This window comes from Diorhabda sublineata, chromosome 3, assembly GCF_026230105.1.
Source record: "Diorhabda sublineata isolate icDioSubl1.1 chromosome 3, icDioSubl1.1, whole genome shotgun sequence".
Classification (NCBI taxonomy): domain Eukaryota; kingdom Metazoa; phylum Arthropoda; class Insecta; order Coleoptera; family Chrysomelidae; genus Diorhabda; species Diorhabda sublineata.
In genome coordinates, this window is record NC_079476.1 from 6,114,062 (window position 1) to 6,139,191 (window position 25,130).

Consider the following 25,130-nt stretch of genomic DNA (forward strand, 5'->3'; position numbering starts at 1 on the left):
GACTTTTTGGCCTAATAAATTTTTTTATGGAGATCACTGCACAAAAACAATTTGAAAATGTAAACATATTCAGTTCGTAGTAACAGTCCATACTACAAAATGAACTTGTTTCAGTCAATAATTTGTCTAATACATAACTTACAACTGAAAAAAGTCTGAAGTGTGTCAAATATATCAAAATAAATTATTTCTACTATACACCTCAGAAATAATTTCGAAATTTAATATTTCTAAAATGTATTCTGCCGTTTTTCAAAAGAAAAAACAAATATTTTCCTACCTTGAATTACATATCCTCTGAGGGGCGTGATGTCAATCGACATTTATGTTGATATTAACATCCCCAATGGCTGGTAATTGTAAGGAGAGGTTTGTAACCACTGACTAGTTTCGATGTTATTACCTCTCATCAGAGTAGTATAACTAACCGTCGATTGAGCTGGAAACGAGTCGGTGGCTACAAATTGTGAGCAAATAAAATAGAACACCTTGAAACGCTAGGCTTAGCAGAGGATGCAACGTGCAGATTCTGTTATGTAGATGATAACTTCAGAGCATCACACCTGGGGTGTATGAAATAGGAAATGAAGATCTTTGGCGGTTAGAACCAACCCATAACATTATAAAAGAAGTGAAAATAGATAATATATAATCACTGAACGTCCCTCAGTGTCACACTAAAAAAATAGCGACACTAGATTCTTTGAATTACATTATATACCACAGCCTGTTCTACGTACATACATGATTAAAGTTAATTATATTTTGTGTGACAGAGGCCAAAGTAATTGCAAAAAGTCGAGAATATTCTTATGAGAAAATGAATGAATAATTTATGTATATTCTTCACTCACTTTCTACACGCCAGTATATAGTAATTAATTATGGAGATTCAGAAATTAAGAATACTGCTTGCGTTATATGGAGTCTTTATTCTGGAATGCGGTTTTGATTCACATTTAATACCACTATTGACATACGAGATATGACTATTTGATAACGAGGTGTTACATAATGCTGCATTTAACAGTTCAACAAAAAAATTGTAATGCAGTACGTTGCGTTACCATAAACAAATCAGTATAGTCGTAGCTTTCATTAACGCTAGAGTTGTTTCTTAGCTTTGCCGAAAAGATATTAAATTTGAAAATAGAAAAAAACCTGTTAAATTTGAGAACATCGCAAACGAAACTTATGAAAAGCAATGGCAGTTGATATTTATCATGTTACGAGGTATAATCGTTTTCATGATGACCGAGAAGACGATTTAGATTATTCCCTTCCAGTTCAACCTGAGGGTTGCGTCGGTTGGGTATTGAGAAAGTATGAATGAAGTTAGGAAGTTCTATTTGTTTCTTACGGTATAATACAAATTAAACAATATTTGATTTAACTAATAATCCGGTCCATTTAGACATTCAAAGTTACATAAATTCCCAGCAAGCTGAAAACCAGTAGAATTGTTAAAAATATAATTAAAAATGAAATTTGAAAGATCCCCATCATTTCCGTGTATGGAAAAAAAATTATTCAAGGTCAAAGGTCAAAAAAATGGGTTTTTCGCAATTTTCAGCGAAACGGTGAGTTTTATAATAAAAATATCTCAGAGAAAAATTGTAGGTCATAAAATTATTTACAAGAAACGTATCAATACTTTTTTTCCTTCAAGCCACTGTTTCTGAGATATAATGATTCAAAAAGTTGTAAAAGTTGTCGTATTTAATGGTTTCACAAATATATTTCCAGCAGAAATCTTTTCTTACAACATTGAAAAGAACCGAGACTTGTCTCGTTATGGCGAATGGTTCCGTTGGCATATACAACGATATAAAAATCTTCATATCTTCTAAACCATAAATCGATTAATTTAGATCCCTGTTGAAGTTATGGATATGAACCATTGGGCTTGAACCGCCTGTTGCCTTCAGATAGTAGTGTAGAATCAATTATTCCGTCAAACACACAACATGGAGATACGTAATCATCCATTAAAAATGTATAATTTGGATATATATATATATATATATATATTTCAATTTTGAAGGCCTATAATTCAGAAACGCGGGGTATGTTCGGTTGCTTGCTTAAAAAAATTTGAAAGGAGTTCTAGGAAAACCCCATTCTTTGTTACAAATATTTTCAAAATATCGATATGAACTCACCCTTTTCCTAACACACTTTTTTCTCACTTAGTTTTTGGATACGATTCTGTTATCAAACTAAATATAGTTAAAAATAGATATTATAGTCAAACTTTCATTTGCAACATTGTAATCACATTTATCTATCACAGTTCATTTATCTGCGCTATCATAACAATTTATAACCGAAAATTTCTATTATCAAAAATACTTTATAAAAAATGAAACGTTTGTGATTAATAAACTATAATTTTAGAATTTTATAAAACAATGATGAGTTGCCGATCAGCAACAAACAGCAGGACTCTATCCAAATAGACAAAGTTTATTTTCAAGATATGAAATTCGAAATTAAATCTTAAGTATTGAGAACGTGACAAAAGATATAGAGTCCAACAGAGAACAATCTGAAGAAAATCAAACAATCAATGAATGAACAGTAGTAATTAGTATATAAGGCCATAGGAAAAATTAATCCAGTATGCAGCATGCCTGGAACTAAATATTATTAGATTAGAAGTCGTTTACAAAGTAGAAGTTTTCAGTATATATGCCCTCAAATTATTGTGGCATGCGGGAAAAGATGATATCGATTTTATTTCAATCGGCAAGTGATTGTGCATTTTTTGCATTGTAAAATATTGAGCCCTCAACTAATTCTGAAGTAGTGGTATTAGATGAAGATCGTGCTCCGTGTTCCTAAGTGGATAGCCGTGCAACGACCTTTTTGAAATTGGAGAAGCTTTCTTACAAGTTAGACAAACGAATTCGAAGGTGAATAAGGAGGGAATAGTCAGAATTTTCAAACTGCAGTGAGCTCTGCTGTTTAGTCCTAGAAGGTATCTAACAAACATTTCAAGGAATTGTCCACAATAAGCATTAAGAATTTTACAGATTCGACGACGTCAGTGGTGGTGTTATTTGATAAAAAAGGCTGCAATGTATTTTTATATGATAAAACTCTAGTTCAAGAAGCGTAGAGACAGAGAAGTTTAGAATCGCACCATTATTTAAGGGTGATTAGGCCACTAGATATGGTCCTATGAAGTGCTATGAGATCAAGAGAAATTAGTGTCGTCTGTAGAAATATATATTTTACCACTGATGTCTAGATGGGCGAAGTCGTTTATAATCAGAAGAAAGAAAATATGGCCTAGTACTGAGCCTAGAGGCACTCTACATTCTATTGGCTTGCAAGAAGACATCGTTGTATCAACCCTTACAAGCTGACTTCTGTTGGTAAGGTATGACTTGAAACATGTGAGAGGTATTCCCCTGAAACCGTAGTACTGCAATTTGTTAATTAAAAGACGTAATTTTGACTGATTGACAATTTTTTATTCAAACGACACCGGCTCATATATGTTATTATAAATATTTTTTATTTATAAAGTGTACTGTAATGTCTGAGTCTTCTGTCGCTAAAAACCGTAGTAGATGATGCGAATGGAAAAAAAATTATGAGTTGCGATTTTATTTTGGTTATATTTAGAATCTGTGAAGTTAATGACGCTTTAAATTTGAGAATCGTAATCTCGAAACTTGTACATAATTATACAGTGTAATTCATTTAGATCGGAACATTACAATGTTTTTGATAATGGAAAATAAAAAATTCTCATTTGGGATTTGTTTTCAAACTAATATTCAGAATATTCTAAAATAATATTTACTGATAACAAAGTTATGGCAACTTAGAATTCGGAAGATTCTCAAACTGAAAATGAGAAAACTATAAATCTATATCAAGTTATACGCCATTCAGTGAATAAGTGAATAATGAGATAATATTTCATTTTGCAAAAAATAATCAAAGTGAAAAAAGTAGTATTTCTTCAGTATAATATGAAACTTTATTGAATATATTAACTAAACAAATACAGTTGTATATCTTTAGAATATATCTATTAGAAACGATCACTACAACGAAAATGGGAGTTAGTACCAGAACAAGTACAATGATGAACCGAGTGAAATATGGTGAAAGCTATGATCAACCAAATATAATGTAAAACATGAGTTACCAATTGAGGAATGAATAAATCCACATCTAGCTTTATGGGTAATTATTTCACTGAGCTAGAGCTGTGAAGCATTGGCTGAATAAAAATTTTCGAATGAGATAGGTGGTAATGCGTGAATAGATTGGCTATTCAAATACACAATTCTAGACCTCTTTATCTATGGACTGATCATATCAAAAGGTTAAGAAATCTATCCAAGAAACAGTAACTAACTTGATGCAAGATTTGAGAGCCACTATCTATCAATAAATGAGTAATATAATTAAGCATCTAACCTAAAATATAGTGTAATATTTGAATTTACATGTAACTTTTTTCTCTACTAGTAGATTTTGACAACGTTAAAAGTAGTTATTATCTCGATACGACCAAACTTTTTCTCGACTGGTATTTTTAGGTGAAATAATAAACATTTAGTCATATTATACGAGGGTGGTTCAAATATAAAACGAAATTTTTCAATTAACGCCTGAAAAACTCATTCTGGTGAAAGTGATTACACTGGATGTATGAGAACTGCTGGGATTCCGTAACGTCACTTTTTATTGTACTTATACCCTTCATAAGCGATCAGGATGTACTAGTGTCTGTTGTGCAACGCATCTATATACTTTTTTTCATCAAAGATAATTATGTGAAAAGACCGAGAATTGGTAGAAAACTTGCCACATGCGCGGCGCCCCAGATCAAGAGTTTTTGACTCAGTACTATACGTGAAATAGCTGAAGAATTACGCTTTAGCCTATGTAATATTGAACAAATTATTCGGCTCGGTTACCGCAAAATTTCAACCAGATTGGTACCAAAATTTCTGAATTTTAAGCAGATATACACACGCTGGGAAAGAGACATCTTTATATTCCGGAGAGTAAATACACGTCTATGGAATGAAAATACGAGGTCACGCCAGTAAAAGAGCAGATTATACTGTCAGTGAGAAAGATGTTGTGTACCGAGGTTTTGAGGAGTGATCGCGGTTGATTTTCTTACTGAACAACGAGCTGTAAACGCGTAGTATATTTGTAAACTCCTAAAAAACAAGGTGAAACCTCTATACAGATCGGCTTATGATGGAAACATTAAACGTATTGGGCTTGGAAACACTGGAATAGCCTCTTTATAGTCCTGATTTGTCGACATGTGACTTTACTTTCGACTTTTATCTATTACACTAAAAATATGAGGGGACAGCTTTGAGAAGATGAAGGCCGGTTCACTGGAACAGATAAGTCAAAATGCTTAAAAAGTTCAATAAATAGCTGGTGTATTATGTCAGAAGTAGATTACTTTAAAGTGGAAAAATCATATGTCGATGAATAAATAAATATTTATTGTGAAGAAGATCTTGTTCCAGTTTCATAGTTTTATTGATAACTCGCATAAAATACTCCTTTCTCTTTTATCAGGTTCAGTTTTTTATAAGTCATAAGAGTCAATTTTCTTTGTATAGTATAATAATATTATGTTAATTACATTAATTTCTCCACTAACTCTCGTTTCCAGATATTTTCACGACTTGATATAAAGCTATTCTGGAAAATTTTCTGAAACCAACACGTATTCCAAAATAATTTTTAGATATATGATAACCGTTTGGAATTATTTTACTACATTACTGTCGCTATAACAAAATGACTCATACACAAAAATATCCTTTATAATTTAACAAATAGGTGGGTATATAACCGAGTTCAAGGATAATGATTGTAAATTAGTTTGAAATTTGCACAAATACAAACAACATTAAACTAAAACCAAAACAAATGTCATTTTACGTATTTTGTTTGGATTTAAAAAGTATTTCAACGTATTTTCAATAATAGATTCACACAAATACAAGGCTACAAGTGGAAAACGAATGTACTTTACATTGTGTGAGGTCAGTTAACTAAAAGTATTTTACTAGACTAGTTTAAAAACGAGTGCTGATACCTTTGCTTAGCAACTGGCACCCTTATAATTGAAAATAACTACGATATTATTTTTTTAAATATATAGTCTGCATCAAGTCTCACAGATATTTTTTTCTTTACTTCAGCATTTTTGATGCGCTTCTAGCGGAATATTTTTCAACTTTTCACAAAAAATCGTTCACCACGCAAGTTTTTGCAAACAACAGGTATCCCTGCAGACTAAATCTGGAGTATATCATAGATACTCAACTAAATCAAATGCCTTTCAGCATTCGAAAATAGAAGTAGTATGACCTCCTCTGTTTGAAGTTGCATCTTATATTTTTATCTAATGGTATACCTCTATGTTTCTGATTCTTACTCTGCATTCTATTCTCTAGATTAGGGCGATGGATCAGTTACTCATCCATTGGGCTGCTACATAAGTTTTGAGGTAGACAAATGAAAACAAATATTTATAATTGCATATAGATTGTTGTTGCGTTTGAACTAATATCGAGGCAATTTTTCAATAGATTCAATTTTTTTCAATTTAACGAAGATTCTACGACGGATGACCCATCAATTCGATGTTTTAACTATTCAAAAATGTTTTTGTTTGAACTGATGTGTGAGCGCTTGCATTGGCCTGGTAGATAATGATCGGTTTTTCTAAATTTTTCGATCATTTCTGGCAAAACATGCTATACAGAATTGACCGCTCTACGTTGATCTATTGGAACGGTATCACGATCTTATTGACGTTTTTGGGAAGCACCCTCATTAAATCTTTTCAGCATTTTTTTCCACCAAAAGACAATTCCTTGTTTTTTGAACGATTGTCAAATTAAGCGGCATCAAACGCAAGCAAATCTTTTTAATAGCTAAATGATCGTGCAATATTGAATGTTTGCGAGTGGAACTAATGCCCAAGTATGTCTCCAACTCACTTTATGTCACATGACGATCTTGAAACTTCATTTTACGCATAGTATCAATGTTTTGTAGCAAAACAGCAGATTAATTCGAAGTGAATTAATCGCACACACGCACAGATATGTGGTGAGAAAACTTTTTCTGTCTTGTCTATATTATGTTAAAAAACGGCTGCAAATATCTTTTCGAAAATTCTAGTCTGCATCTGTTAATATTCGTGAATGCCATTTGAAATACCACTATCTTCAACAATTTTTCTAATAGTCTCACGTTGATCTTTACAAAGGAAATTATCTTAACGTTTTTGAGTGCGATATCGGTTGTAAGTACAACAATTGCATGTCCTGTACACGATTTTCTATCACATCAAAATTTAAAACTCCACATTTTCACTATCCTTGTGAATTTGCTTGACACAATCAATTTTCTGTGGTGTGATTATCTCGAAATCGGGCTTCTACTGTAAATACATTTCAACAGACTCAGATTTTTCAGTTCCTGAATCTATCTATAATAGTTAAGAATGTGGCGTAATTTTATATAAACTATTATTCATTTTACTATTTAATAAACTTCAAACAAATATCTTGATGGTTGCGTCATCGTAATTGTAAATATTTAATTACCTCAAGATGTTTCTAAAGATATCATTTTAATTCATGATTCTTGTTCAAAATTGATTAGTTATTATCAGTATTATCAAAGGTATTGACGTTATAATAAGTTTTTTAATATCGTATAAATCATTGAAATAACATTTTGTGCGTTATTGCAAAAAAGTGCATCAGAAATAATTGAAGTCAACTTTTATATGAGTGGCATAAAATCGTAGAAATCAGATGGTTTATGGAACATTCATATAATAAAATCCTTGGTCAATCCATTACAATTTTCAACTATAAGTTGATCTATCCCCAAACGTTGTTACACATCAAGATAAATAGAAATGCTTTCTGTGAATCAACAAATATTTTCCAAATCAGTTTCACAAGTGGAATATATACAACATATTAAATGATATTTTTTTATTCCAACGCCCTGTATTTTTATGTCGAGCTTTTAGTTTGAATGTTTAGAATATCTATTTACTTGTACGCCATAAAAATGGTTTACCTCTTAATACTAAAAAATAGCGTCCATTATTGAATATCGTTTCCTTAAGATCATTGAATAGGTATTTGGGATGGCATATGATTCCAATCAGTTCCAATATTGATAATTAAATTTTGTTTTATATGATAATAATTTAATTATCATTCTAGTGAATTTTCTTATCAAAAATGTATCCAACAGTTATTTGAAGAACGTGAAATAGATATACTATAAGCTATCGAAAGATACAGATTTCAACCAGAAGGAAAGAATTCTAATTTAAATACACACAATATCTTGTTCAATTTATATTGTTAATATTATAACATTGAATGTTATAATTCAGCATGTGCTGAAAGAACTCTCAACTTTTCATGCTTTTGGTCTTCTATGATATAATTTGAGTGACCTATAATGACTTTATTGATAATAATCTACGAATCCTTTTGTGATGATTCATTTTAACTATTTTTTGCATTTTGTAAAATGATATTGTGTGCTTCTATTCAATGAAATAACGTTCCTTTTTCAACATTTAATCAAAATAACATACTTTTAAAATAAAGCCATATGTTGATTTCTTAATATTCATACATACTACGTTTCTTTCCCTTGAAATTCAGCACAGTTATAAATAGTTCGAGTTATTTTGGAAGACATAATGTCTCTAATACATGATTATCTATTAATTTTGTAAAAAAGATGTTTTTTGTAGCTATTTCAGTTACAAAATTTAAAGGAGTTGTTAAATTGTGGATAATTCCGGTACTCACTCTTTTGAATGATTGGATTCTTGTTTTAATTGCAAATTAAAAATGGAAATCGTAAATATTGTCAATATAAGAAATGCATTGATTTTATTTAATTTTGTTATTTTATCGTCTTCTTAATTTTTGTATATTGTGATGATAAAAAATTTCATCTCTATTTCGTATATTTGCTGCAATCATTATTTCATGTATTCTGATGTGGTAAACCGTCAACAAAAAATGTTGGGAAAAAATGTGAACAGTCATATTTTTTGTTGTTAACAATTATTCACTTTTTATTTGGAAAAGAGATAATTATTGTGTTATACCAACAATAAAGTTTTCTTATTGTAACATGCGAAACTTACGCTCAAAATTACTTTTTATTTTTACTCCCAAATCATTATTTTCTAGTTCAAAGTTTATGAGAATATGTTTTTTGTAAAAGCAATACCTCAAGGTTATTGTTTATAGATTATTAATTTTTATGAACTTTTTCCAATTATAAATTTCTCATTTTTTTATATGGGCCTCAGAATTGCTCTCTAATATTTTGGATTAATCCTAATCTGGAAGAACGAATAACAATTTTTTCGCAATATAAGAAGTTATAGAGGGACTTGATGCAAAAAATTCGGGAGTGAGTAGATGAAGTGAAAATAATGCCAAGAAAACCATTCGCCATAAAGAGAAATTTTGAAAAAATTATCCTAAATTGTAATTATCTATTGAAAATACTTACAGAAGGAACTGAAGCACAATCATACATTCTTAACTCAACTGCATACTGTCAAACAACGTGAGGAAAAAATTGAAACGTGAAAAAATTTGATTGGTTAGCTTATCAAATAAAAACAAAAAACTATAATAAAATCTTCAAAAATAAATTCATTGTATTCAATTTAGAGGAACGAGTGACCATGTAAATGGGCCTCCCTGACCAATCCACCCATTATTTTTCATATTTTCTATATTAATTTCTTTAAAATTTTTTCTTATGCCAGTAATAAGATCTTGGATAGTATGTAGTTCTCCAAAAATGTATGTAAGTATTTTTAATGAACAATTACAATTTATGATAATTTTCTTCAGAATGTCTCTTCATAGCGAACGGTTTCCTTGGCATGTGCAACGATCTAAAAATCTACATATCTCCTAAACCATAAATTTTATAGAGTTAATAAAAGAGTACCTTTTTCTTAAAAAATCGATTGAAAAATTCATTTTTGCTATAGTATCCTTTCAAAATTCATAATTTTCGAATGTACAACTTTGTGATTTCGCAAAATTATGTCACAGCATTATTTTCACGTCTTGTACTAATTTCCGAATTTTTTACATCAAGTCCCTGCATTATAATGTGAATAAATTACATCTTTTGCTGGAACTAGTGAAAAAATCTTCCAAATTAAGAAAAATCTTAGCATATAAATATTTTATTGATCTTTCTGTAGATGGCCACATGTTAATCAATCTTTGTATTGAGATTGTCAATCGTGAAGGACTTTTTACTTCCCTGGTAGAAAATTATCATTTTAATAAATAATCACAAGATTTATCTGAAATATTTTACCCCCTTCATTCAAAATATTTCTTACAAGCATATTGTAATGTGTTTGAGATTCTAACATGGAGCTTATCCAGAAAAATAACAGATACATTTCTTATATAATCGTTTTTCTAGACTTGTATCGACAAACTGATCATAATTTTTGTTTCACATTACTCCTATTGCTTACAGTCACTTCCTTAAAAATTATATTGATTTGAGTAGTATGTTTTTTAAATATTTTAATTTTGTATATTATTGTCTATTTGTTTGTGGAAATAACTGTTTTAGTAACTTTGGATTTCAAAAATAAACATACAACATGAAACGAATCTGTTTCCAACATATTATGCTGTATCAGTCCGTTAATTTCTGAATAATGACTTTCTTTGTTGATGAAATGGAAGGAAATCTGTGAAGTGGCCAACTTATCACCCGATTTAAACTCTTAAAGTTCTTATTCCTCTCTATCCCTTTGAGATTTGATGTCTAAAGCATTTAATTTGAATATTTATAAGATACGTCAAAAATAGTTCGAAAATGCGGTTTATTGACCCCACTTTAATAAAAATTATATTATAGAGTTGTGAAAAAGTCAGAGGAGATAATTTTTAACAAAACATATAATTATTTAAATTTCTTCTCCTTTTTTTGTTTAAATCAAAATTATTAAAAGTATCGTGGTATAATATTTCCTCTTTCAAATCGAGGTTAACGTATTTGATCACTTTTTAAAAATGTTATCAACTCCATACTTATATAGGGTGGTTACTTCCGTTTGAATACCCTGTATATCTCATACTTTGCATCTATGTTTTTGATATAATCACTTTGAAGAATAGAAATTGAGATAGTGATAAACACTTTTAGTTATAAATTAAAACATTAAACCCTCTAATTATCTTAAATTCTAATTTAGATAATTTCCATAATATATATCCTCGGTATGTCAATTCAAAATTCAGACAGTAATATTTATGTTCCAATTTTCAGTTTTCCAATCAGTTTTTTTGATAGTTTTTAAAAGAAAGATAAATTTTGACGTTACGACTTTTCTTTCTTTTAAAAACTATCCAAAAAAACTAATTTTAAAACAGAAGAGACCTAAAATCAAGAACGTTTAGAAGCATTAATTTATTTATTTTTTATAGATTTGCTATGAAGATTGTTAGATAGTGATGTGTAGAAATCTTTAGAATTTTCTAGATTTTGAATAACGTTAAAATATATATTTAGTAACAATCGTTTTGGGAAACGTGAGAGTATGAACACACGTTTATGATAAGATCGTTAAACAACGTTAACAAGAGAACATTGAATTATTTCAATAAAAAATGTTTAAAACATTTCTATCTATCTAACATATTATTAGTAAAATAACGCGCAAATATTGTAGTGATTTCCAAATTATTATTTAATTTCATTAAAAAAATTTAAAAATTCAATTTGGTGTCCAATTATTTTCAAAAATTGTTCCTAAACATATTTCTAGAAATTGTTATTGAACTGTTTATGTGTTATATCAAAAAATCATTTTGTATATTTTGCATATAAATTTAAAAAGGTTTTATAAGCAACAGAGATGTACAACGGATGGAACAAAACAAAAAACGTAAACCCCAAAAACCAGTAAGAGTCAATTTTCAACAAAACATACAATAATTTAAATTTTATTATCCGTTTTTTTTTAATTTAAAATTGTTAAATCAAGTATCATGGTATAATATGTCGTCTTCCAAATCAAAGTTAGTGAATTTCATTAAAAAAATTTTTCACCTCCACACTTATTTAGGGTGGGTTTTTACGTTTGGACATCACGTATATCTCATCCTTTGTATCTATGTTCATGTTTTTCATATAATTAATTCCAAGAATAGGAATTGAGATAATGAACAATTTTATTGGTAATGAAAATATTAACCCTTCCTCGTATCTCAAATTCTAATTAAGATGATGTTCATAATTCATATTCTCGTGATGTCAATTCAAAATTCCTGACTACTTTTTACTAGATTCATCCAAGTTAGATTCACTTAACAAAAATTTTTTGGAAAAAAAGCGAATCAACAATTGTACGAAACTTTAATTATTTTTTTTTTCTTCAAACTCCTGTCAGTTTCTAGATTTTGAATAACGTTAAAATATATATTTAATAACAATCGTTTTACGAAACGTGAGAGTATGAACACACGTTTATGATAAGAAAGTTAAACAACCAAAGAACGTTGTTTATTTCAATAAAAAATATTTAAAACATTTCCATCGCGCCTAATTGAATATTCACAGTAAAATAATGCGCAAATATTAGAGTAATTGCTAAATTATTATTTAATTTCATTAAAAAAATTCCAAAAATTCAATTTGGTATCCCAATATGCAAAAATTGTTTCTAAACATATTTCTAGAAATTGTTATTGAACTATATCAAAAGCCATGTTGTATATTTTGTATAAAAATTTAAAAAAATTTATAAAAAACATAGACGTACAACCGAAGTAATATTATACAATTAGAAATAAAATAAATAAAAATAAATAAAAACTCACAGAAACTCAACGGATGAAACAAAACAAAAAACGTAAACCCCCCAAAAAAACGTAAAAGTCAATATAAAATTTCTAAATATTTTGTCATCGCTTCCATGGGCGCACCAGTTCGGTAACACGGAGCTCAGCACTGCACTAGCGTCTAAACCGTAGTCGAGTCTAGTAATACTCTAACATCACAAATACTCCCAAAACCCCTAAAAGTTGCAGGACCACTTTTTATTTGGCTGAAAATTCATAGGTACCTGCAAGCACACCTGAGCGGGGCCAAGGAGGCAGCTGTCATCCCCCCTCTTCTATCGACACTGTACAGTTATGCGAAAATCAAGATTTGCAACTCGAGGTTAGTGCACATCCGAAATTTAAGATTGTGGTCCATCTGGGGAGTAACCCCGCGGTATAGTTTTCGGCACTATTGCCAAATCATTCTTTTAAAAAAATGCGCGATGGTCTTGCAGTTCCGTCTCGAACGAGCGCTAGCAGTGGGGATAATTTGTTACTGGTTGCGATGCAATTCAGATGTTGAAATTATGTAATGGAGTTTTTGAAAACGTTCGACAAATTTTATCCGTTAGTCTTTTGTTATTACAAATTTTAAGAGAACTTTTCAAATTATTAAAATTTAGAACGAATATATCAAAATATGAAAATATTTTTTTTCGTTTTCGCGAATTATTATCCGTTAACTTACTGAATTAGAATCAATTCTTTATGTTGAAGAAAATAGTATACTGAGCTCCTGATTATTAATTAGCCCTCCCTTCTTGTTTCATTTTTACATAACTATTTTTTATGTTGAAAATATATAGAGGGGTAGGTAGGTCTATCCGTTTATTATTTTTGAGATCTATGAATTTAAATAGCTGGTACATAGAAAACAAAACACAACAGATATGTAAAATCATATTACTCTGCATTTGAAACATATTTGAACAATATTTGTGAATAAATAACAAAACTGGCGATATTTTATTTTGAGATATGTACATTTATTTATTATCACCTCTCCTCTATCCCTTGATCGCTCCATGCGATCTTCCATTGTTCGAAACAGTGCGGGATGTCTTTTCCTTGTTCCTTGAAGGCGAACGCCGTTTTTTCTTTCACCGTTTCAGCATATTCAAATATTAATCCTTTAAATGCAGATTTGCCTTTAGAACAGACGTAGAAATTGCACGGTAAAAGATCCGGCGAATTAGGTGGATGGTCTAACACTAGGATGTTATAATTAGGTAGAAAGCTCTTGATGGACAGTGCTGAATTAGCTGGCGCATTTTCTTGATGAAGAAGCTATGACTTCTCTTTCCACAATTCGGGTCGTTTACTATTTATTCTTTCACACAGTTCAGTAAGATAGTATTGTTAGCCAATAGGAATATAGTGAAGGTATATATGTCCAAGAAAATAGGCAAAAAATTATCATTGCTTCGAAGTTTGTTTTGCTTATCTTCGCTTTATAGGCTCTTGGTAAAGTTTTCCAGTGTATAGATTAGCTCTTTGTTTCAGGATCACAAGTAAAAAATCAATATTCGTCACAAGTTACCTTTTCTAATGAATTTGAGTCCTTATCAATGGCATTCAAAGTGTTAATACAAATATTTTTATGAGCTTCATGTTGTTCAAATGTTAGGATTTCAGGCACCAGCTTTGAACACACTTTTCGCATGTTAAAATTCTTTGTCAATTCCTATTGAATCAGCAAACAAAATTACCGACTTTTTAGATAACTTCATTGATTTTTAATATGGAAGGGCGAACCGAACGTGAATCATCTTCAAGATCTTCATCTTGAAAACGCTTAAATCACTCAAAAACACGTGGATAAAACAAATATTCATTTTTATAGATTTGTTTCAATAAATAATGAGAAATTTCACAACAATCCATTGATGTATTTCTACGTCGATCATTTTTTCGACAGAACAGAAAAAGCGGCCCATATACAAACTAAGGCAACGGCTATACTGGTTTATCTATAGACACGGTAGACATTGCATTGCATTGTAAAGAGTAGTTGATTAAACTATTTAGAATTGTATTACCTTATTCTTGATTCACTTCATATTTAAATACTTCAATTTTGATGTTAATAATCTGAGTACCTTCATTATATTGGCGTAAATGTTTCATAGACAGCCATAAAAGTGTATCCAACGGAATCAAATCTGGACTATTTAATATCTAAGTAGAAGGATTGGTCAAAGCAATTTATCCAAATAGCCACTCTGTACCTCTATTTCCCAATCATTTCAATCGATTGTGGATAGAATGAACTGGATTTCCTCTAGTCTTTGTATGATATTTTTACTAAATTCTCATCTTTTATGTTTGACGTCGTCTGTGCTTTCTTTTCAATACTGTGATGCTTCCTTCAAACCATTTTGTAAAATCATTTCGTGTTGCTGAACCGTTATATTGAAACAACATTTCACAATGATAAAATCACATTTTAAATGAAGCCATTTCTCATTCATTACTTTTTATATTTTATATTCAATTTCAAAATTAACTTGAGGCGAAATTATAGTGAATCAACTCTGCTATTGGATTCAAATACTAGTTACACGGTAGATCACCTTAGCAATACGCATATAAGACCAATTACTTAGTCCTATCAACTGATGAAGTCATTTTACGATTAAATATCAGAAAACTCAGACAACTCCGCTGTTTTCAACTTACCGTTGCTTCAATTCCAGTGAATAATAACGGCTAGTCTAGTCTCATCTTTCCGAATTGAGCAAAAAATTTGCCTCTATGTTCTCGAACAGCTCCAAACAGCCTTTCATTTAATTTTCTTTTATATCTAGTTCTGAAACTCACACACCCACTCATAAGAATGTCCGTTGCCATATAATCTATAACCCAAATTTTCATTTTTTCTATTGTTTTTATATAAATTCTCTTACTAAAGTTCTGTTTCGTATATAAAAAAGGAATTCTTACAGCTATATTTTGATCTGAAAATGTCATTCTGTATTTGTGGAGAGACCTATATTTGAAAGTTATCTATTTATTATTTAATACATGGAAATGTTTATCATACAATAAAATATTCGTTCAACATATCCAGTCCCAAATAAAAATGGGGATTAAATTATAAATGTCCTTTAAATGATTTAACTCTGTTAAAAAACTTCCCCAACTTCTTGCCTTTGTTTATGATTTCTCAACACCGCCGATTAGGTTTGTCCTTGTCTTTTCATAGTTGTATGTCGGTTGCAAGTTTTGGCATTGGCAAAAGAAAAGGGGGATCATTGGACCGAGCATACGATTTGCGTGTGTACCATATAATATATTTTTTAACAGTTTAAATATTCAGCTAGGCGTGTTATACTGAGGGAGACTAATTTCGTAATAAAAAGATATAGGCCAATATTTTGACAAAATTTGTGTGTTTCGAAAGGTTGATTGAAAAAGAATAATTAGATTCAAAGTATATTATTATAATGGTATTTATATAGGTAGGATTTTTATTCAAATGACGATGTGAACTTATATTCATTGAGAATTGGCCAATATTATCTAGAAAATTTAAACAATACTACTCAGATGCTAAAAAAAGATATCAAAAACACATCAATTAGTGAATTTATCAACGATGCCAGCAGACTATTTACTATAGAAAGTCACTAAAGGATTGAAAAAACTTATCGTACAAATATCACCAATTAGGATGCCAAATGACAAATGTGAAATAAATAATCAACATAAAGATAATAAATTCGCCAAACTTCTACAGGACACTTTCCAGCCAAATGATAATTTTGACCAAGAAAAATAGATTGAGCTAAGACCTCAAAAGAAATCATAAGAGATATTAGAGAAAATGTAAATCCTCAAAAAGCTCCCGGACTTTATTTCATTACTGGCCAAATCCTAAGGCAACTACCATAAAAAGTAATAGTTAAGCTAACGCATTAAATAAATACATTTTTTAAGCCAAAAACTGCTGCTTGAACGGCTGAAACCCATTATCTAAAAAAGAAATCTGATCAGTCAGGTTTGGAGAAACCAATTCTATAATCGAACAAGTCTACCGAATTGCAAATGTCTTAGAAAATTCGTTAAAAATAAAAAAGTTCGGCACAAGTGCTTGAAATATAAAATAACTTACATCTCACAAAGATAATTGAGCCCTACTTTGAGCTTTATATTAATTCAGGAGTGCTACAGGGTTGTGTTTTGGAACCCCTTTTATACCTCTTTTGTACGCATGACATGTTTAAATTAGCGAATGACACTCCAGTTACCTTTTCGCAGACGATACTAATATACCAGCAGTAGGAAATAGCCATGAAGAGGAGGCACAAAATTACAGGTATTAACGAATAAAATAGGCTAATGGACAAAAATAAAATAAAAAATAGAGCTCAACAACACATACCTATATACATAAATGTAAAACGAATCTCATTTACAAATACAACAAAACACTTAGTCATAACTATCGATGTTAAGCGTCGCTGAAAAGCTCATTTAGGGATGGAAAGGGAAAAATTTGGAATTGAATATAAAACAATGTAATTGGCTGATCAGAGCTATGGGGCTGTGCTACTAAAACTAGTCTACAAATCAAAACAAAGTACAAAGGAACATACACCTTGGTACATGCGAAACAGAAGTCTTCATAAGGATTTAGATATAGACATTGTTAACCAAATTGTAGTTAAATTTGCCACGATCCATAAACTACGAATACATCACCACAGCAATGTTGAGGTAATCCAGCTCCTTGACTTTGAAGGAATAGAAAGAAGATTCAAGATGATTAACCCTTTCGTGTTGGTGAAGTGAATTTGATCAGCCAGAGCGATGATTATGCCTTTCCATGGTAAATAATCACAGGCGCTATGAACATCTAAAGATGTCGATTTACCCAGGCAACGCTTTGGAACCTTTCTCTTTATCCATTACTTGGTTGAGGTCGTCAGTAGTTCACTTTTCCTCTATAAATCCAAATTACTATTCTCAAGATGTTCGAGCAATTTTCTCATTCAAATTGGCCTAAGACTTGGTTTATTCTGCTCAGGTTTTATAAGTTTCTTCTGTAGAAGCATCATAGCGATCATTCATATCTGTGCGAATACGACTCATTCATTATATACAAGTATTTTCCTGTGACATATTACCGGCTATGGTTTGTACAATTTCAGATTGTATAAGATCGGGTCTTGGTGCGATATTTGATCTAAGTCTGTTTGCTGTTGCTGTCTCTTCTTGATTGGAAAGTTTTATGCTATCTATATGTTATACATATTTGTCATTTTATTTGTTTCTGTTTTACAAACCAGTTCTCAGCTTCTTTGAACATTTCGCGCAGACGGTCTTAGACAGTGTGACGCTGTTACAATTTTGAAACCTCATATGAGACTGTCAACATTTTTGAAAACTTTTTCAGCTTTCATTATTAGTTTTTTGAAAAGTAGTCTTTTTTCTTCGTAGGTATTACTGGAATTTTCCTTTTTTACCCAGTGTTTCCAATTTGCTTAATTATACGAATCAACGATCCTTTTGTGGGGTGACATTTTTTTCGGGGCCTTTTTTTAAATAATTGTTGTTGTTATAGTATGAAGATTATCTCCATTCGGTTCGTGAAATACAAATTCATCGTATAGTTTTAAAAATAGGCTCATTTTAATGTCGTCATAGTCGTCGAATACTAAATATAGTTGTTTTTTGATTCTCACAAATGCGCGTTAATACAGATTTCGAATGATTGTATCGAAAATGGTTTGAGAATGACAAGAAATAATTGATTTGATAATAATGATAAGTCGTAGTCACTTATGAGCAATTGTTCAACCATCTCTTCCGTTTTCATGTAAAAATAAGGACAGTTTATTGAATCCCTTTTCTAGTACACTGATAAACTAAATGGTAGTGAATTTATAAATCCCGTGGGAGGATTTTTATCATAAATTCTTATTTTTTTTGTCTATATACACGTCAGTATGTTTTCCGGAGAAAGTGAATTCTATTTTAATGTTTTCTAAAACCATGAGGTAATTAAAATAATAATTCCAAAATTACAGCTAACGCTAATATTTCAACCCAGAAGATTGGAATATTTTCGAATTCATCGAATATGGATGTAGGCTAGGACTTAACTCAGGCATTGAAATATAACATTCAGTTTTCAGCTTTCCTCATAGTTCCAAATTTGCAGTACCTGGGTTAGATTCATAAAATGAGTGAGTGTTTTAAATTGTCAGTTTCCAGCAAAGAAGCTTGTGAGGAAGTGTAGTTTGGTTTTACTAGGATTAAAATACTTTTTTGATCTAGAAGTATACCGGTAAGACATGTTAGTTGTGCTTATTTCTCGATTTTCTTCAATAAAAGGCTTAAATGTTCCTTTGTTAGCTGTTAACTATCACAATTTCTTAATATGTTTTAGTTAGGATAGTTTCTGCTCAAATTATATCACTATTTTGTCAGAAAGAGTATTTCTGACCAAAAAATGCTTGGACTGGGGCAGAGCGATGTGGTACTAGTTCCAAATGCTCCTGTGCTTGTTTCTTTGCAAAATTCTCTTTTAGTACTCTCACCAAATATTGTGTCAAAGTTCCTTTCCCTGATTATTTTCTTAATCATTTCGTTGAAGATCCTTCCTAACAAGGACCTCCTGTAATCAATTAAACACGTTGATCCTTTATTACACAAAGAGTCTGTTACACCCTTTCTCTTTCATTTAGTTGTAGGTATTTAAACATAATATTGTTATTTTTAATAGAAGATGAATATTTTCATTGATATAGGTATTACCGTATTTCAATTCTCATTTTAGTTTACCATCTTGTGTTACTTAGTTTGGTTTCTTTTCAAATCTTTGGTATGTAATCTAAATTATACACTCTCCAAACATGATTTTTTCACAATCTCGAAGCGAACTAAAATGTCGATTTCAATAATCACGGCAATAAGAAATTGATGGGGTTTTCAAAGAGATCACATATTTTTTCTAGTGTTTGCCTTGAGAAGTTATCAATTATTTGGTATTATCAAAAAAAAAATGATACAGACGATTATAACAATAGGTATGTACAAATTGTTTCTATATAATCCAAATCTGCTATTATTCATATCATCTGTATGATCTAAATGGCTTCTTGGTTTCTTAGCTTGATTTAAGTAATGAAACTGTGTGCTTGAAGAGTTTTTGTGTTTTTTGTCTTTCACAAATGTATGAAGCCTTTCAATTGGTATTACTATAATATTTATTGTGTTCTTTGGTTGAATGTATTTAGAAACAATGAACAGTTTTTAAATTCAAAATTTAAGTTGAAATTATTAAAACCAAAGAGCTATATATTTCTACAATCACATCTAATCTAAATAAATTTTTGTACAAATATTGTCATATGTTTAAATGTTCATATGTACAATAATATGAACAGTTGGGTTTGATGGACACTGTATATAATAAAATTTAACACCAAAAACTGGCCTACATTTTAACAGAGACTGTTCTTGAGGAAGGACACCGATTCATTTAGTCCTTTTTTGAACTTCCTGTCTAATGGTTAATATGTCGTTTAATATATTCAACTGGAAAATTTCAATGTGTCTATTTTGTTTCTAAATTTCAATTTTGAGAACGGTTGAAAGTATCAGAGTAGTTAAAGTAGTAATTACTTAGAATTTAGGATAAAAGATCTAAATCTGCTGTATAGTTTTATTACATTCCTAATTATTATCATTAATTGGAGGTATTTAGACCAAAATATGATATGAATACAAACGTAGTTGAATATATACCAAATAAAGCACAGCAATAGAAAAGAAAAAGAATAAATATGAATTTACTGGTATTGAAAATCAAATAGGATACGTAGAAGCTTGTAAACTACTTGGGTTGCTATTCAAGTTTTGAGAAATGGCAACACTGATGTGAATATGTCAAATCTGACAGTTGAGTTATTTACAATTACTTGGAACTTTAGTTTGGGCCAAAAAAATAGACTTAAATCGCCAATATTTATATGTTATGAGTTTCTATGACTTTCGACGTGGGCCAAACCAACGGCAATATACCGATCAACTCGCTTCGACTTTTGGTGATGAAGCACGATCTCCAGCTACCGTGTTTCGCTGGTTTTCCGAATTAAATTGTAGTTGCACTTCGCTACAGGATAAATTTGGTCATTCAAAATCGGCTATTGTGCCGGAAAATACCGATACTCTGTGTAAGATCATCATGGGACATACCATGAGATTGAGACATACTTAGCCATAGGTTCAACTTTCGTACACTCAATATTGCAGAAATATTGGGGCATTTAGGTCAAAAAAACTTGTTTGAGCTGAATACCGCATAATTTGACAATCGCTCAAAGAAAATTCGTATCGATTAGTGATAAAAAATGCTGGAAAAATTCAGTTGTTATGCTTCAAAGTATATGATCGTGACAGGCAACGTATTATGGATCTGTGTATATGAACCCGAAACTAAATAACAATCGACTGTTTGGGTCTTTAAAGATAAGCCAAATCCAATAAAAGTTGTTCGCACTTCGAGGCAAATGGTCGTCTATTTTTTTGTAGAAACCGGACATGTCGCCACAGTTTTATTAGAGCAACGTAGAACTAAACGTAGAACGTAAAATTTAGGGAAACAAATCGCAGGAAACGAATCATTCTCCACCATGACAATGCGGGTTCTCATATATCGGTTCAAACAAAAACGTTTTTGAACAGTCTAAGCAATGAATTGACGGATCATCATCCGTACATGCCTTGTTTGGCACCCAATAATTTCCTATTAATCGCGCAGGTCAAAATTTACGAGGTAAACGTTTTTCTACACCTGAATATGCGTATTGAAGTGTCTTGATCTTAATGGAGATTATTTTGAAAAACAAATCCATATGAAATTATAAATATTCATTTTTATTCGTTTATTTCAAAACTTAAGTAGCAACCCTTGTACTAGTTTACTAGTTCCAGAAGAGATATATACAGTGAGTACTGAACATACTCCTAAACAATAAGCCACAAAAATGAGCTAGTCTCTAATATAGCAGTGAAGAAACGGAAAATTAATGTAGGGAAATGAGTAAACAAGCAGTGGAAAAAATAATATATGGTACTGATACGTCTATTTTCACAACTAGGATAGAAACAAGACTGAAAAATAAGCTTACAATGATTAGATTGAAATGGTTGTTGAGGTGCATTAGAATTAAGCTCTTTCAACAAATCAAGAAACCTGTGTGTAAGTTTCAATAATAAAATCCATAGAGATATCTCTTGAAATGTAATTACTTTGACGATACTCTATCAAGTACACAATTTTCAGCATTTTTTATTAAACTGAAGGTTCCTCCTATTTGTGGTCACTGGAAAGTACAGTACATGTTGAACTGATGTCCAATGGGAATATACGTAAAACGACTCTAGAAATTATAAACAGATTATACGTTTCTACTCATATTCTCAAATTTATCATTTAAAAGCCACTCCTGTATTTTAATTCAGTAACATTTTGTTTTTATGTATTAGCAATTCTTCCATTGACTCTTTAGAAAAAATGATTTTCAGAAATTACAAAAAGGAGGACATTCCATGAATGTCTTATTATCAAAGAGTTTCATATCAAAGATTCAAATGCTTTTTTGATTGCCCCTGCTAACTTCTAATGAATGGAATATATCAAACGATTGATACTGATACCATCCAACTTTTCTATAGAACATGTGATAAAATATCTGTTGGGTTCTCCAATGTCAAAACGTTTTTTATGGTGGACGTTTCATAGATCTCTCTGAACTATAATCGAACTTAGGATCCTAGAAAATCATGACTGTGACTTTGATGTTCTATTTTAATAGCCACCTTTTTTGTAGTTTCTTTATAAAAATTTGCTCAAAAATTTCAGGGGGCGCTGGTAGTAAATTAATAGTGCCTATCACTGGTTTTGAAATAATCGTTATTTTGCCAATTTTCTATTTATTTGGGAAGTATCTACTTATATTTTTTGCATCGAATTTTTTTGTGTTGTATTTTTATTGACTATCAATGGCAATTTTTGCAGTACTGCGCCCGTTATAACGTAAAATCCTGGTGCTTTGTTGGGATGGATTTCGTTTTTTATTACATTTTTTAATTCAATTTTTTTATCGTTAAGCTCATTTGATATGGAGTATTCAAGCTATTTTCGATCTCTCCCGTTATTTCTTGCGATGCTTTATTAGGGAAAGATTTGAATACAGTTTGCAACAGTATCGCTTCATCCTTATTGGTTTTTACCCAGCCTCTATCTTTTTTCATGGGATGTTTCATTCGTTGAGGTCTTTTTAAATATCTTGTCGTTTTCTATAGTGAATAGTCGGCTGCCTCAGTCGGGGTTGACAATTCTAGATTGTTTTGAAATTGTTTATTCTTCAGATCGTTCATGAGTTTTTTGAGCTCTTTGGTCACTTAATTAAGTAATTTTCCATTTTCTGCAGATTGTGTAGTTTCCCAAAGTCTTTTTTTTTGATATTTAATATTTAAGAGAGAGCTGTTAATAAGTCTAATGAGTCAATAGTAATAATAGATAACAATTTGCAGTGAATTTTCTGTAAATAACTCAACTGCTTCCACCTTATTCGAACCTCGTATTTTTCATGCAATTTGACCAATATAATTAATTTATTTAAGGAATAATTATAAAAATTTCTGTTTATAACAAAATTTGATTAGAGAAACAGCCTTATTTCCCTGAAATGTACATGAGTATTCAATTTCCATTCATCACAGAATCGGCTGGGATCGTCAAAGAAAATTTCAACCGAAACGATCTGAAAATGAAGCCATGATAGCGAAATTATCAGTTGGAGCGTACCCTGAAATATTCACTAATGAAAGTGAAAAACTCAGGCAGTGTGCTCAACTCCCCTAACCTCTCCCCCATTCGTTCCCCGCCAATCCACCTTCCTTCATTTTCTTTGCATTTCCCGGGCAGATAGAACGCCGCGGATGCTTAGTTTTAAAACTTAAAATTTGTAGGGAAGAATGTCTTAGTTACATAAAATCAATAAAGCTAGACTTCTCAGGAACCAACTACATTTTAAAATACTCCTCCAAGAGGCAGAAAGAATCTTTATGATCATCGAGACGACCTACAAAGTCGACGCAGCGAGGGAAGGACTTTTTAGTTAGTTTTACATCTATATTTACACTGCTAAAAAGTTGTAACATCGATGTTAATCTATGTAACTATAATTATAGTAATACTATAAGTTCTAATATAATGAAATTATTGACAACTTGACTGGTAACAAAAATAATAATAATAATAGGAAAAGAGACTTAATACTAGTAAAAATTTGTTAATACATTTAGAATTGAATGGAATTTAATAGTGTTGAACATTGTTGTCATTCAGTAGCCATTACTATAACTGATTCGTTAAGTAGATTTATAAATTGAATTATGAAGTTCACTATTATATTTCGTAATAGTAAGTGAAAACAGACATTTCTAGAATCCGCTTAATCCTCATTGAATTTGGAGTTTGGTTAGTTTTTCTACAACTTGACACAATTATAGTTTGAAGCAAGCTGATTAAGGTCTCAATGGTCACGAAACCCCAAATCTCCCTATCTCGGAAGTGTTCGAAGGTGCCCCGGAGAAGAGAAATTGGTTTTGGCCGATTGTTCGTGAGTTTGGAACATTGATAGCACGCTGAGTAGGTTTTTAATGGGTCGTTAATGGGTATATAAGTTACATATATAAGTAACTTTATAAACATTTATTAGTCAATTAAGGTAAAATAAAGTAACCCCAGCCACTTAATACTTGAGGTTTCGTACCCATTGCGACTTTTAATCAGAATAATAAGCCAAAACCAATTCCATTGCTTCCAGAGTACCTTCGGACACTTAACAAAGCTGGAGGCGTTTAAGGGTTTCGTGCCTATTGAAACTTATAAATCAGCTTGCTTTAAACTATCATTTTGACAAGTTTTAGAACATTAGGCCAAAACCAAAACCATTCCTCCCAGGATACCTTCGAACACATAAGGGTAGTTTTGAAGGGATTGAAGAGATTTTAAGGTTTCGTGCTCACTAATACTTACAATGAGGTTGTTCTCAACTATTATTTGGCCAAGTTTTAGAACAAAAGGGCCAACATCAATTCCATTCCTTCGACGATACCATCGGACAAATCAAGGGTAGTTTTGAAGAGATTGTGGATGTTTTACGGTTTCTTTCTCAC